Genomic DNA, 14,593 nt, shown 5'->3' on the forward strand with positions numbered 1-14,593 from the left:
CTTGGAGGTCGGAAGATGGTTTTCACTTGGTGTTTACGTAAAATGCGTCCAGTTTTTCCGGATAAGGCTCCACAAAACGGAATAATAGCCAATTCCGCCTCTTCCTGAGGTTCATCCTCGGTTTCCGCCGGTGCTGCAGGTGTGGGATGTATAGAGCCTTCCGAATTGGCCCTTCCTTGTATCCGTTCCTCTGAAACACGGTCTTCAGATGGTCAAATTCTTGTTGGAGACTGTCCCTGTCGGAGATGGTGTGAGCTCTGTGGACAAGAGTTCTGAGCACGGCAGACCCTCCTGAACGAGAAGACCTAGGACTCAGCGCCCAGACGGCGGGAGAACGGACACTGTACCTGGACCGCGCGCGGGGCGCGGACCGCACCGACTCATAGGAAGCGCCTGAGGGGGGAGCGGGAGGGGGATTGTCCTATATATACATGGAGCCGGCCCCACCGCCGGTCACTACATGTGGGCAACCATATAATCAGCGAACCAGATGCCAAAGCAAATGCTTTGGCAGATGTATTCGCAAAAACCTTCACACCGATGAATGACCCTGCCGACGCTGACCACATTGGCCTAGTCAACGAGAGACTTCCAAGATTCCTCGCCAGTCGAGCCGAAGATGACCACATTCAACCGATCACGACAGCAGAAGTTACAAAACAGCTCGAAGAATTAAACGAAAAGAAGGCTGGAGGACCAGACCTTCTAACTAATGAGCTGTTGAAGCAATTACCACCTACTGCAGTACCAATAATAGCGGCCGCGTTCGATGAGATCCTGGCAACTGGCGACTTCCCCCTCACATGGAAACATGCAGACGTCGTCGCCATACCGAAGGCAGGCAAAGACCCTCGATCACCTGCTAGTTACAGACCAATCAGTCTTTTACCTGCCATATAGAAACTTTTTGAACGTTTATACGTAAAGAGACTTCAACAGCATGTGGAAGCAGAGCATCTGATACCTGACGTCCAGTTCGGCTTTCGCCAAGGCCTTTCCACCACCCAGCAGCTACTACGGCTAGTTGAGGAAGCATTCAGCGCCATGGAAAGGAAAGAATTCTTCGGGGCTGTATTTCTGGAGGTTTCTCGTGCCTTTGATTGCGTGTGGCACGAGGGACTCTTCTATAAACTCCTAGATATAGGGGTCCCCGTGTCACACGCAACACTCCTGAAGAGTTATCTAGAAAACCAGACTTTTCATGTCCGCACTCAAGATGGTATATCGTCCACCAGACCAATCAAAGCAGAAGTACCTCAGGACAGTGTTCTGAGACCACTGTTATACATCTTGTATACATCTGACCTACCAACACACCGCCGGCCAGTGTGGCCGAGCGGTTCTAGGCGCTTCAGTCTGGAACCGCGCGACCGCTACGGTCGCAGGTTCGAATAGTGCCTCGGGCATGGAGGTTAGGTAGGTTTAAGTAGTTCTAAGTTCTAGGGGACTGATGACCTCAGATGTTAAGTCCCATAGTGCTCAGAGCCATTTGAACCAGAACACACCTATCCTTATACGCCGATGATACAGCCATTTACTCCCGAAGTATGAATGCTGCACGCCTCCAGGCAAGACTGCAACAAGCATGTAATAAGCTGAGTGAATGGGCAACGAAATGGCGACTGTCTTTCAACGCCACAAAGACGCAGGCAATAGCAATCTGTAGAAGACCACTTCCACTTAACATCCAGCCCACTGAGATAAGTGGTACCCCAGTCACGTGGTCAAAAACAGCAAAATACTTGGGTGTGACCCTCGATAGGCGATTGACATGGCAACCTCATATAGAAGATATTCGAGAGAAAGCCAGGAGAAGAATGGTACAGCTCTATCCATTATTAAATCCAGCGTCAACATTACCATCAGACTGGAGGTGATATTGTACCTCACACTGGTGCGACCAATCTTAGACTACGCTGCTGTCGTGTGGGGCAATGCTGCTCCAACCCACATACAACAGCTACAAAGAATTCAGAATCGTGCTCTGAAAAGAGAACTCTATCTTCCATACCGGTTCCCAACGAATGAACTTCACCAACTTGCAGGGGTACCCTATTTGAAAGACCGATTTAGAACCAGTGCAAAAACCTTCTATGAAAACACGCAACAGTCAGACAACGAACTTGTACGACAACTTGGACACAGGGTGCACTACCTGGCTTCCACTAGATGGCCCGATGACCTACGTGAATAACGAGATTACACACCTTGTGTGTATATCTTTATACAATTTTAACAATTTTAATTTTTTAACAATTTAATAATTTTACTTTAATTTAAATTTTTATTTTATCTTATTTTAACTCAAATCTATTTCATTTTAATTAATTTTTTTTAAATCTTATTTTATTGTATTTATCATCTATCTATCTATCTATCTATCTATTTATTTTTATTATTATTATTATTTTATCAAAGGTGAATGAATGAGTGTGATAATGTGTTAACTGTATATGTATGTGTGAGTACAATGTATATATTGTGTGGATGTGTGAGCGAATGGAAAAAAAATAAAATAAAAGAAAGAAGCATAAAAAAAAGAAAAAATATAAAAGATAAAAAAATAAAAAGTAATAAAAAATTGCCACACAGCTAATGTATTTTAAATCATTTAAAAGCAGAAAAAATATGACAACCAAAAAGCTATTGTTTTAATGTCAATTTTTATTATTGAAGGCGTAGCCGCATGGCTTGAACTTCTATTTTCAGACTGGGCAATCCTTGATGCCCCAATATATTCTGCAGCGGCAGCGGCCACCGCCGGTCAATACATCAGCGCACCTGATGATTGCAACGTGGTCGATTGCCGAAATATTGTGTCCTACGCACACCCATACCAGGCTGTTCACCCGAGATTTATTTCGTCATAAAATACGCCTCAAGAAATTGAAGAATCACCTGAAACGTTCCTTAAGCTACGTTTTCCTAGGTGCGGCAACTTATCGCACAGTGCTGCGGAATACTTTTGCGCCTTCCGTCGTCCGACACGAACAGCAGAATGCATGTAACCTTTTTCCTACGCTCAGGGCGTCAGAATGTACAAAATGAAAGCGCTGCTTGTTATAATTTGGCAGCTATACCGATAAAGTGATACGAGAACTTACTTCTGCCATCTTTCTTTTTATTTCAATGAGGATTTTATGCAACTCAAATAGAGAAATATTTCAGGCTTTAAGAAAAGTTGACTTTTCACTCTACGCAATATTTATCACTTCATATCTGCTAATCTCTGAGTCGTAAAACAACATAATTTTATGTTTGCCTTCAGCAGTATAATTCCATAACGTCTGCAAAGTTTCTGAGCGACAAAAATAGTAATAGCAAAGTAATAAATTAAATTCTCATTTCCGAAGCGGAACTTACACACTGACGCGAAAAATAACGACATCAAGAGAGAATTGTGCGACAGAAACGAAAGTTCGTATGCATGTTTGTACAACTGAAAAATACTGTCTACTCAAATTTCGCGCAAGAGTGGCGCTAATAGCGCCGCTATGAGGGTGCAAATCAGGTTTGCTATAAATAAACGCTGTAGCGGTCGTGAGCATTGGTTACCTTTCAGACCGGACGTGGTGACCTGATGTTACTCAAGAATGCCTTTAAGACGACAAAGACCGCATTATCAACACCTCACTGAGTTTGAACAAGATCGTGTAATAGGGGTATGAGAAGCTGGATGTTCCTTCTGCAGTATTGCCGAATGACGTGGTAGGAATGTAGCCACCGTACGTGATTGGTCACAGGCGTATATGGCCGTAAGAAAACCGGGCTCCGGAGAGCCACGTGGCGCTACCGACAGCGAAGACCATCGTATTCGGCGTGGTGCTCTGGCGTATCTTACTGAATCTGCAGCAGCAGTTTGAACAAGTAGTTGGCGCCACAGTGACAGAATGAACTTACCAGTCGATTACTTCAAGGACGGTACCGAGGCAGACGCCCTGAAATGTGCATTCCACTGACCCCAAGCCACCGCCATGGTAAGCCGTGCATGGCTCGCCGTCCCACCATTTGGTATTTTACACCCTGTTTTAACGTATTTCCATCTCGCCCCGTTGGTTTAAATTACTGGCGTTACTGAGTTGCTGTTTTGGCTGACCGTCATCGGCGCCAGTAGCGCGTATCGATATATCCCTTCTGATAGGATCTTTGCTCAGCTGCTATGACTTCCCGGTTGTCATCTGTCGTGGAGTGAGTCGGAACGTGCGAGGAGGAGAGCTCACGGTGGCAGTTCGTGTCGTGAGCTGGGCCCTGCCAGGGAGTTGCAACGCGTCTGCAGCGCAGCCCGGGCCAGCCAGTCGCCGGCTTGCAGCAGCAGTCAGCCCTGCGTGGACATCGCCCGCCCGACCGTTGCCGCCACGCATTGCTTACGCCGGGCCTGACCTTTGGTGGATTGTTGGTCGGTCGGTTGGTCCGAGGACATCTCCGTGCGGCGGAGTCGACTGGGCCGCTGGCGGTCTCGGAGTCTGTCTGGAGCTGTCCGATCGGTACGAGCATCATCACTTGCCGACCCAGTACGTGAAGGTTAAGTGATTTTGAGCATTACGTTGTTGGTTCCGGCGTTGCTGTTGTGGAGGTTTTCCTGTGAGCAACAACGATTGAAGTGTTCGATATAGCCGCCGTCAGGTGGAATTGATTAAATTAATTTGTCCATAGTTAATTGCACCAGCGGGATTTTCTGCCTTGTGGCCGTTAGTGTTCTGATTACCTGCCCTTGCCGCTAACGAAATTTTTAGGCAATGTCTTTTTCCTCACCGGTTGTTGCTGCCCAACATGGTGTGTAGTTTCGGCAGCTGATTTCACATGCGCGTTTGTTTGGGGACAGTGATACTTGTAACTATTTGGGGCCTTGAATTCTCGTGTACACCGTCGTGGCAAGCAAGCGGTTGGTTGGTCGGTCCGTGACTGTCCCTTGGTTGGGTTTGCACGAATTAACTGTAGTTGGACTCACCACCTGTCTCTCCTAAGTGAACGAGAGCAGACCGATCCACTGGAGACTCCTGAGTGCCGTTCTTTTAATTATCCTTTTGGCAGTGTTAATGTTGTTGTAATGTAACTGTTTTTTATATTTTTAAATTGGCAAGGTTAGTTGTGGGCCTTCAGCCCTGGAAACATGTTCTCAGAGTTTCCTTAAAGTCCAAACGTTATCGCCTTCTTCTCTTGGAAGGTTAGTGTAATTTTCTCTGAAAGATTTTACAAGTTATTGTGGACCTTCCGCCGTTGGTGTTGCGAAAGGAAATTTCTGCGGCCTTCAGCCGCATTTGTTTGTCTCTTTCTGTGCACCTTGTGGACCATCAGCCCCTTTTAGCATCTTAAAACATTATGGCCTTCTGCCTTCTGTTATCGTCATGGTGTATTTGGAATTTTGGAGACTTAATTCGCTGGCCCTCAGCCGCTCAGATGCTGATCTCATATTTTTATACGATTTATCTTATTCGTAAATTTAACTGTGTGTCATGTCTTTTCAAATTACACTGATTCTAAAGCATCTGTTTGGAGGCCTCCAGCCGCGAAGGAGATTTAATTCTTTCAAAGTGTATTTGTGAACTAATTACAATTACAATTGTGAAATGAATCCGACCGGAACTACCTTGGACCCTTCCACAACGCTAATTGCCTGTTAGCCCTGTTTGATTTCGCGGGCGTTTCAAATAGCATCTAGTGAGAGCTCACTGGAGGGCAGGGTGGTCTTGTTGTTTTCTGCTGAAAGCTAGTTGCGCCGTCGATGCCAGTGATGGGCGTGTGTAGGTTATAATGAAGCTGCCGGAAGAACTGTCAGTGTGCTAGACACACTGAACCAACACATGCAGCTATGGCCTGGGGTGCGACATCATATGACAGCAGGAGCACTGGCGTAGTTATCTCATCCACCCAGACTGTAAGTTTGTACGTCAAACTTGTGATTCGACTTGTTGTCCTGCCATTCATCAACAGCATTCTACGGAGTGTTTTCCAACAGCATAAAGCTCGCTCACATACCGCTGTTGTCTCAACATGCTCAACAGTGTCGACATGTTGCCTTGGCCTGCTTGAGCACCAGATCTGTCCTAAATTGAGCACGTACGGATCGCCATCGGACGACAACTCCAGCTTCATCCATAAATAGCTTTAACCGTCCCTGTACTGACCAACCATGTCCAACAGGCATGGAACTCCATCCCACAAACTGACGTCCGGCACCTATACAACACATTGCATACACGTTTGCATTCTTGCGGTTACAATGGTTATTAATGTACTAGCATTTCACATTTACAGTGGCTTATTTCGCTCTTACATTAATATGTGATCTTGCAAGTTAATCACTTTCATATGTTACCTACACAGATTTATTCCCGAAATTTCAGTACCCCACATTGATTATTTTTTGGTGCTGTCCACCCCGAGTGCCCGCACCGTAGCTCAGCGTGTTCGGTCAGAGCTGGTTGGCGTCGGTAATTAAAAAAAAAATAAAAGATAAAAAAATAATAAAATAAATATAAAAAAAGAAACTGAGTATAAGGATCAACATACTAAATTGACCGGATGTCACGTGACGTCCGCAACAACCGAACACAACGAAACAGAAAGGGACTGGGTGTTGTGCTGTCTCATTTCATCCCCATCCGGCGCGCAGGTTCGCCCAATGTGGCGTCGAAAGTAATAAGACCTGCACCAAGGTGACCTGACCCACCCCGCAAGGGGCCTCCCGGCCAATGACGCCAAAGCTCATTTCCATTTTATTTTTATTTTTTTTTTTGGTGCTGGGATTTTTTCCGTCAGTGTACAAAACAAATATTCGAAATTGTGTGTGTGTGTGTGTGTGTGTGTGTGTGTGTGTGTGTGTGTGTGTGTGTGAGGGGGGGGGGGGGGGTGAAATCGAGAAGTTTCGCAAATGTTTGAATTTATTCTTGCAGTTTGTTGGAATTCGGTGGGTACTACAGTTACGTCGTGAAGAAAACGAGAGTATAACAAATTTGTAACATTTGGTCAACAATGCGGACAAGTTATGGAGTTTTTAAGATTCATACCCTACCAGTTTCATTACCTTCTTTTATCAATTTAAGATAAACTGAGAAGTAATTCGTAAAACTATTTATACAAACTGTCACTTCTTCTATATCACTAAGCCATTACCTGTGCAATCTATATTATTTCAAAAGACAATCACTAGGTTGGTAAACGAGCACTGCAAACAATCGCTACACCGTCTTCAACCGATTTATAGTATGTCCTCTGTGAACAAAACTATATAACAAACTACAATTTGAAACGTCCCCTTTGAACCATTTATACAAGACTGTGCTTATACTGACACACAATGTTTTTAGCGCAACGCAATCTGACTTTCAAAATTCCCTACTAAAGAATGGCCCTGACTAACATTAAACTATACCTTTCACAAATCACTTACTTCACAAAAATCTTCGCTGCTCAAGCTACTGCAATACAGCGAGCGCCACTACTGCCAGCTAAATAAAAGATTCAAACTATGGAAGGCACTAACTACTGATAGGGATAGTTAGCAAATGAAAGCTATTAGTAGAGAACAAACAATGTATTTACCTTGATATCAACATATATAAATATAGCAGTTCATGACAAATTTCAAAACTCCGCCATCTCTCTCCCCACATCCACCACTGCTGGCGGCTCACCTCCAACTGCGCAACGCTACGCGCTGTTAACATCCAGCTGCCCCTCTACAATGGCAGACAACAATGCAAACTAGCCACAGACTGCACACAGCACAGCCAGTGATTTCATTTTCATACAGAGAGCGCTACGTGGCGGCGGCGTTACCAATATAAGAACCTAAACAGCCTACTTACATAAGAACCTAAACAGCCTACTTACATAAAGAAAACATAAACAGCCTACTTACAAATTAAGAGAGATACGCAAAAACACTAGACGTTTCCACTGGAACCAACAGTATTTGTCTTGTATAAGACGTCACCAAGTCCACCTCACTGTTATCAAACAGCTCTTCCAGCTAGTTGTCTCCACGGTCTATTACGATATCTCTGTCCCCCCTAGAAAATAATAATCGTTCATTAAATTGCTCCCTTTCTCATAAGAACCAGGAACAAATGTAGTGATCACTGACACGGCGCCATGCCTACTTGTCACCGATTTCCTCCACATTTCTGGTACATGCAGGACTCAGCCAGATATGAAAGTGACAGAGGTGGGAGCTCCAGACGGCCAAGCGCTTAACAGAGATGGCATTTTTGGCCGGTGAAGGGCGAGGCACGGGCCACTTAACGTTGCTGAAGCTGCCAGGCAGCGTAAAGAGAACAGTATGGTAATCTGAGGGTCGTGGGGCCGAGTATAATACTATTTTTGGTTTTTACGTTATTTACCCTGCAAATACATGGAAATAACCCTCGGTATACTGTATTTATTAACATTTTCATGAAAATGAGAAGGAAAAGCAACGGAGAATTTTTGATCGGGAATTCAGAATGCGGTAGATGAGTACATGGCCAAATACAGGAAAGTCGTCATTACATCAAAACCTGGGATCTTACAACAGCTTTAAACAAAAATTTTTTGACTGATGTGATGAAGCGCTACGTACCGTATAATAAATTTATTCCGTTAATTGTCTTATGGCGAGGACAAATAAACACACTGTTTTACGAGGAGAATTTCCAGGATGAACGATTATCACTGTGAAGTATTATGGTGACCCCCCCTCCCCCCAATGCTCTCCGCCAGCGCTACCCTGAAATGTCTGTTCAAAATACATTTTACTCTACGTCACCAACTATTCTTGCGAAAACATGCGTTCCCCCCAGGGGGTCCACAACTCTTTTGTGGATACGTGCGTGGCGAGCACGGGGCCCCAAGCCATTGCAGCCTTCTTTCTCTCCCGGGCTGCATTTCCTTTCCCTTCCCCTCCTTTCCCCTCCATACCCCTTTCCCCTCGCCCTCTCCTCTCCCTCTATTGGTGTCCTTGCTTATGTTGGCCCCTGCTATCCTCCTGGTTCTGTTGGTTTTACACTCCGGCTTTGTTGCGTAATCATCTCCTCCTTTTGGCATTCCTTGGTCCCCCTCTGGGGTTTGACCTCCATTCCAAAATTTCTCTTCCGTAGTGTGAGCCATTTGGGGAAGAGCACCTTACCTAGTGTCTCCGACGTGCGCCCTCCTAGTACATTCCACCTTTTCTTTTACGTCGTTGTCTGATGCTAGGGTGCATAGCCAACACGGTAGCCAGCCCGTGTGGTGGGGTCGCTATGTACCCTTTTGGTTGAGCCCCCTGAACACACAGGGATCACACTTCTGATACCTGAGCTGTGACCTCCTCATGCATGCCTTGGAGTGGTTGCTCGTCATCCTGGAACATCGGAACTCCCGGCAATGGCCGCCGTGCCAGACGGCCCTTGCTGTGGCTGGGTGGCGCCCGTGAGGAGAGCCCCTGATCGGAGTGGGTGGTATCAGGGCGGACGCTATGCAGATGAAACGCATACGGGTCCAAAACTCTGGCCGCTCTTCTGCGGCCGTCTCTCTGTGTGGTACTGATTCCTCAAGTGCTGCTTCTCTTGCCCCTTCGGCCTTCCCTTCCGTGGCTACCCCCTGGGAAGAGGGTCAGGCCCATCGTCTAGGGGCAACACCTTTCCCCCGTTATCTAGTTTGCACCAGGACTGATGGAGATACTTTCACCAGTGTCAAACCTTTATTCTTTGTGGAACACATTGAAGACAAGTTCGGCGAAGTGGACTCCCTGAGCAAGATGCGGTCGGGTTCGTTGCTGATAAAAACTGCTTCGGCTGCCCAATCTGCGACCCTTTGTGCCTGTACCCATCTTGGCACAATTCCCGTGTCCATTACCCCTCACCAGTCTCTAAATATGGTACAAGGAGTGATTTTTCACAGAGACCTCATCCTTCAAACTGATGAGGAACTTCGGGACAATCTCGGGCGGCGGGGTGTTCACTTTGTTCGGCGTGTTCAGAAGGGTCCTAAAGATAATCGTATTGATACTGGTGCCTTTATCCTGGCCTTTGAAGGGGATACCCTTCCTGAGAAAGTTAAGATTATGGTCTATCGCTGTGATGTGAAGCCGTACATCCCACCTCCTATGCAGTGTTTTAAGTGCTTACGTTTTGGCCACATGTCTTCTCGCTGTTCCCAGGACCCTCTCTGTGGTGACTGTGGACGTCCACTCCATGAGGGGAGTCCCTGTGTTCCCCCTCCTGTACGTGTAAATTGTCATGGTAGTCATTCTCCACGTTCAGCAGATTGCCCAGTCTATAAGAAAGAAAAAAAGATACAGGAGTATAAGTCCCTTGATTGTTTAAGCTACACAGAGGCCCGTAAGAAATATGCGCGATTGCACCCTGTGTCCATGACATCTAGTTACGCCTTGGTTACATCTTCATCCCTTCCTCCCCCTTCCTTACCCCCATCCCGGACCCCTCTCATTCCCCCCTCCCCTGCGGCTCCCACACCTTCTCCTCTGGGCGCTGCTCCCCCTCCCCAGCCGGAGAAGTGTCCCACTCCTTCGGCGTCTGCCGGTCAAGGGCGCCTCTCCCGGGATGCCCCTTCCCGGCACCTTCCAGGACAAAGGTCTGCTGCAGCGCGGCGACCGCGACAGCCGCGGTCTATCGGCTCCCAGGTCGCCCGGTCTCTTTCTGTTCCTGATCTTGCTGCAGCTGGTTCCATTATGCCACACAGCCCTCCTCGATCTCAGCCTGAAAAGAAGAAGAAACATAAGTCCCGGGACAAAGAGCCTCTGGTGTCACCGGAGGTCCCTTCCCCGACTTCACAACCGGATTCTGACCTGTCGTTTATGGATGTCGCCCCCTCCTTGTCGGTGACGGGTGGGGACCCGGCGGTATGACTGGATTTAGCGTGTTCAGCCCTCATTTAAACCATCGTTCTGTGGTTCTCCAATGGAATTGTAATGGCTACTATCGTCACCTTCTGGAATTGAAATCCCTTCTTTCGTCCTACTCAGCAGCTTGTGTGGTTCTCCAGGAATCTCATTTTACTGATGCTCACTCACCGACCCTCCGTGGGTTCCGTGTTTTCTGTCGAAATCGGGTCGGACCCTTGCGGGCTTCTGGTGGCGTTTGTACGTTGGTCCGTACAGACATTGCTAGCACGTGGATTCCTCTCCAAACTACATTGGAAGCGATTGCTGTTAGGGTCCACTTAGACTCTGCAGTCACAGTTTGCAATCTTTATCTCCCTCCTGACAGGACTCTTACACCTGCTGCCTTAACCACCCTTCTTCAGCAACTTCCTCCTCCCTTCCTCCTCCTTGGGGATTTTAATGCTCATCATCCTTTGTGGGGCAGTGCCTTTCCATCTAGACGAGGTCTTCTTATAGACCAATTTATTGCAGACCACGACCTGTGCCTTCTTAATGATGGCTCCCCTACTCATTTCAGTGCCGGTCATGGTACCTTTTCTGCCATTGATCTTTCTCTTTCTTCTCCCTCTCTCCTCCCTTCATTACACTGGTCGCCACACGACGACCTTTGTGATAGTGACCATTTCCCGTTGATTATCACTCTCCCTTCCCGCTCCCCGATGGACAGGTTACCTCGTTGGTCTTTCCACCGCGCCGATTGGCCTCTATACACTGCACAGGTCGAGTTTTCTCCCTCTTTGTCGGGTTGTATTGATGACGTCCTACGTGACGTGTCTGACGCGATTGTTCGCGCTGCTAACCTTGCTGTCCCGCGCTCATCTGGACAATTGCGTCGTCGGCAAGTCCCGTGGTGGAGTACGGCCGTTGCCATTGCCATCCGTGATCGCCGTCGAGCTTTGCAACACTTTAAGAGGCACCCATCTGTAGCCAGCCTTTCTACCTTTAAGCGCCTTCGCGCTAAAGCCCGTTATTTAATCAAACAGAGCAAGCGGATATGTTGGGAACGATTCGTTTCTTCCCTTGGTTCCACTGTCCCTCTGTCACGGGTATGGGCTACACTTCGTTCTCTCCAAGGTTGCCATTGGCAGTCCACCCTCCCAGGCCTTCACCTCCCAGATGGCATTTGTACGGACCCATTAGTTCTCACAGAACATCTTGCGACCCATTTTGCAGTGGCATCAGCGTCGGCCTCCTATCCAGCTGCTTTCCTTCATCAAAAACAGCAGGCTGAAGCTGTCACCTTATGTTTCACCACTTGTGAGTCAGAATCTTACAACGAACCTTTCACTGAATGGGAATTTCTTTCTGCTCTATCTTCTTCTCATGATACGGCCCCTGGCCCAGATTCCATTCATAACCAGCTGCTTCAACATCTCAGTGCTCCACAACGGCAACATCTTCTTCGGGTGTTTAACCGTATCTGGCTCCAGGGTGACTTCCTTTCTCAGTGGAGGGATAGCATTGTGGTTCCTGTCCTTAAGCCTGGTCAGAACCCCCTATCTGTTGACAGCTATCGGCCAATTAGTTTGACCAATGTTGGTTGTAAGTTCCTTGAAAGGCTTGTAGCCCGTCGGCTCACTTGGGTCCTCGAATCTCGGGATCTATTGTCCCTTTACCAGTGTGGCTTTCGAGAGGGACGATCTCCAATCGATCATTTACTTCGCTTGGAATCCGCAGTTCGGCAGGCTTTTTCCCAGCGCCGCCATTTGGTTGCAGTGTTTTTTGACCTTCGCAAGGCCTATGACACGGCCTGGCGCCATCACATCTTACTAACCCTTCATCAGTGGGGTCTTCGGGGCCCACTCCCGATTTTTATCCGCCAGTTCCTGATCCATCGGTCATTCAGAGTTCGAGTTGGTACTGCTTTTAGTTCTCCACGGACCCAGGAGACGGGCATCCCACAGGGTTCTGTCTTGAGTGTCCTTCTTTTCCTCATTGCTATCGATGGACTTGTGGCCTCTGTCGGTCCCTTGGTCGCCCCTGCCCTGTATGTGGATGATTTCTGCATTTGGGTTAGTTCCTCCTCGATGCCATCTGCAGAACGGCAGCTTCAGGTGGCTATACGGCGTGCCTCTGCATGGACCCTCTCACACGGGTTTCAATTCTCTCCTTTAAAATCGCGGGTGGTCCACTTCTGTCGCCATACTACGGTCCACCCTGATCCAGAGCTCTATCTCGCTGCACAAAGATTGCCTGTGGTTCCACAGTTTCGTTTCCTGGGTCTTCTTTTCGACAACAAGCTCACTTGGCTGCCCCATATCAGACTCCTGAAGGTAGGATGTTTCCGTAAACTCAATGTCCTTCGCTTCCTTGCCCACTCCTCTTGGGGTGCGGACCGTTCCCTCCTCCTCCGTCTTTATCGTGCTCTAGTTCTGTCACGTTTGGACTATGGTTGTCAAGTTTATGGTTCAGCTGCTCCTTCCACGCTGCACGTGCTGGACCCAGTCCACCATCGTGGTATCCATTTGGCCACCGGTGCCTTCCCTACTAGCCCTGTTGATAGTCTCCTGGTTGACGCTGGGATCCCCCCCCCTTTCTGTTCGGCGGTCCCAGCTTCTGGTGTCTTATGCCCTTACTATCCGTTCTTCTCCCACTCATCCTTCCTATGCTATCCTATTCCCAGACCATGGACGTCGCCCGCCCGACTCCCGCCCTCGGGCTGGTTTACCGGTTGGGCTGCGCCTTGCGTCTCTTAACCGTGATTTTCAGCTTCCTTCTTTGTCCTGTCTTCCTCGCTCCCTCCCATCCACCCCTCCTTGGTTAGTTCCTCGGCCTCGAATTCGGATGGATCTCCGCCGCGGTCCGAAAGATTCCATCCCCCCGGTGGTGATCCATTCCTTTTTCCGCCAAATTTTATGGGAGTTTCGGGATGCTGTTGTTTTTTACACTGATGGCTCTAAATCTGCTGATCATGTTGGGTATGCCTTCACGTCCTTTGTTGGAACGGAAAATCATCTGCTGCCACCTACATGTGGGGTGTTTACTGCGGAATTGATGGCAATTTCCCGGGCCCTTACCTTTATTAAACAATCCCAACACAACCGCGTTTTGTTATGTACGGACTCGATGAGTGGCCTTCTTGCTATTGACCGGTGTTTTTCGCGCCATCCCTTGGTCTCTGCCATCCATGACCATCTCGCTGATCTTCACCGTGCTGCTTGTTCCATTGACTTCCTATGGGTCCCGGGCCATGTGGGTATCCCGGGTAATGAGCTCGCTGATCGTTTGGCTGGGGCAGCAGTTACTTACCCCCCGTTTTCTGTAACCCCTCCTGCAGCGGATTTACGGCTTCACATCAAATCCCACTTTGCACAGTCATGGGCCAATTCTTGGGAGGCTACTCCACTGTCTAATAAACTTCGTGCAATTAAGGTGACTCCAGGCCCATGGCGTTCTTCCTTTCGCCTCTCCCGAAAGGACTCCTCCACACTGTGTCGTCTCCGCATTGGCCATACCAGGCTGACCCATGGTTTCCTTTTGCGTGATGAGCCACCCCCGCTATGTGGTTGTGGAGCCTTCCAGTCAGTGGCCCACATTTTGGTTGAATGCCCCCTTCTTTTGGCTCTGCGTGTTAAGTACAGACTCCCCCACACTTTACCTTTGATGTTGGCTGACGATACCCGGATGGTCTCTCTGGTTCTAGGTTTCCTCCAGGAGAGTGGTTTTTATTCTCAGTTTTAAAGTTTTTAATCTCCCTCTGGTGTTGGGGCAGGGCGGTGAGTGTTTGGGTGT

The 14,593-nt window shown here is 48.0% G+C and overlaps 1 protein-coding gene across 1 annotated transcript in view; it reads left to right on the forward strand.

The window, feature by feature from the left end:
• LOC124795586 (superoxide dismutase [Cu-Zn]-like) overlaps positions 1-14,593 on the forward strand; it is a 147,320-nt gene that overhangs the window by 71,328 nt on the left and 61,399 nt on the right. The gene's annotated exons all lie outside the window — the stretch shown is intronic.

The sequence above is a fragment of the Schistocerca piceifrons genome, chromosome 1 (assembly GCF_021461385.2).
Source record: "Schistocerca piceifrons isolate TAMUIC-IGC-003096 chromosome 1, iqSchPice1.1, whole genome shotgun sequence".
NCBI lineage: Eukaryota > Metazoa > Arthropoda > Insecta > Orthoptera > Acrididae > Schistocerca > Schistocerca piceifrons.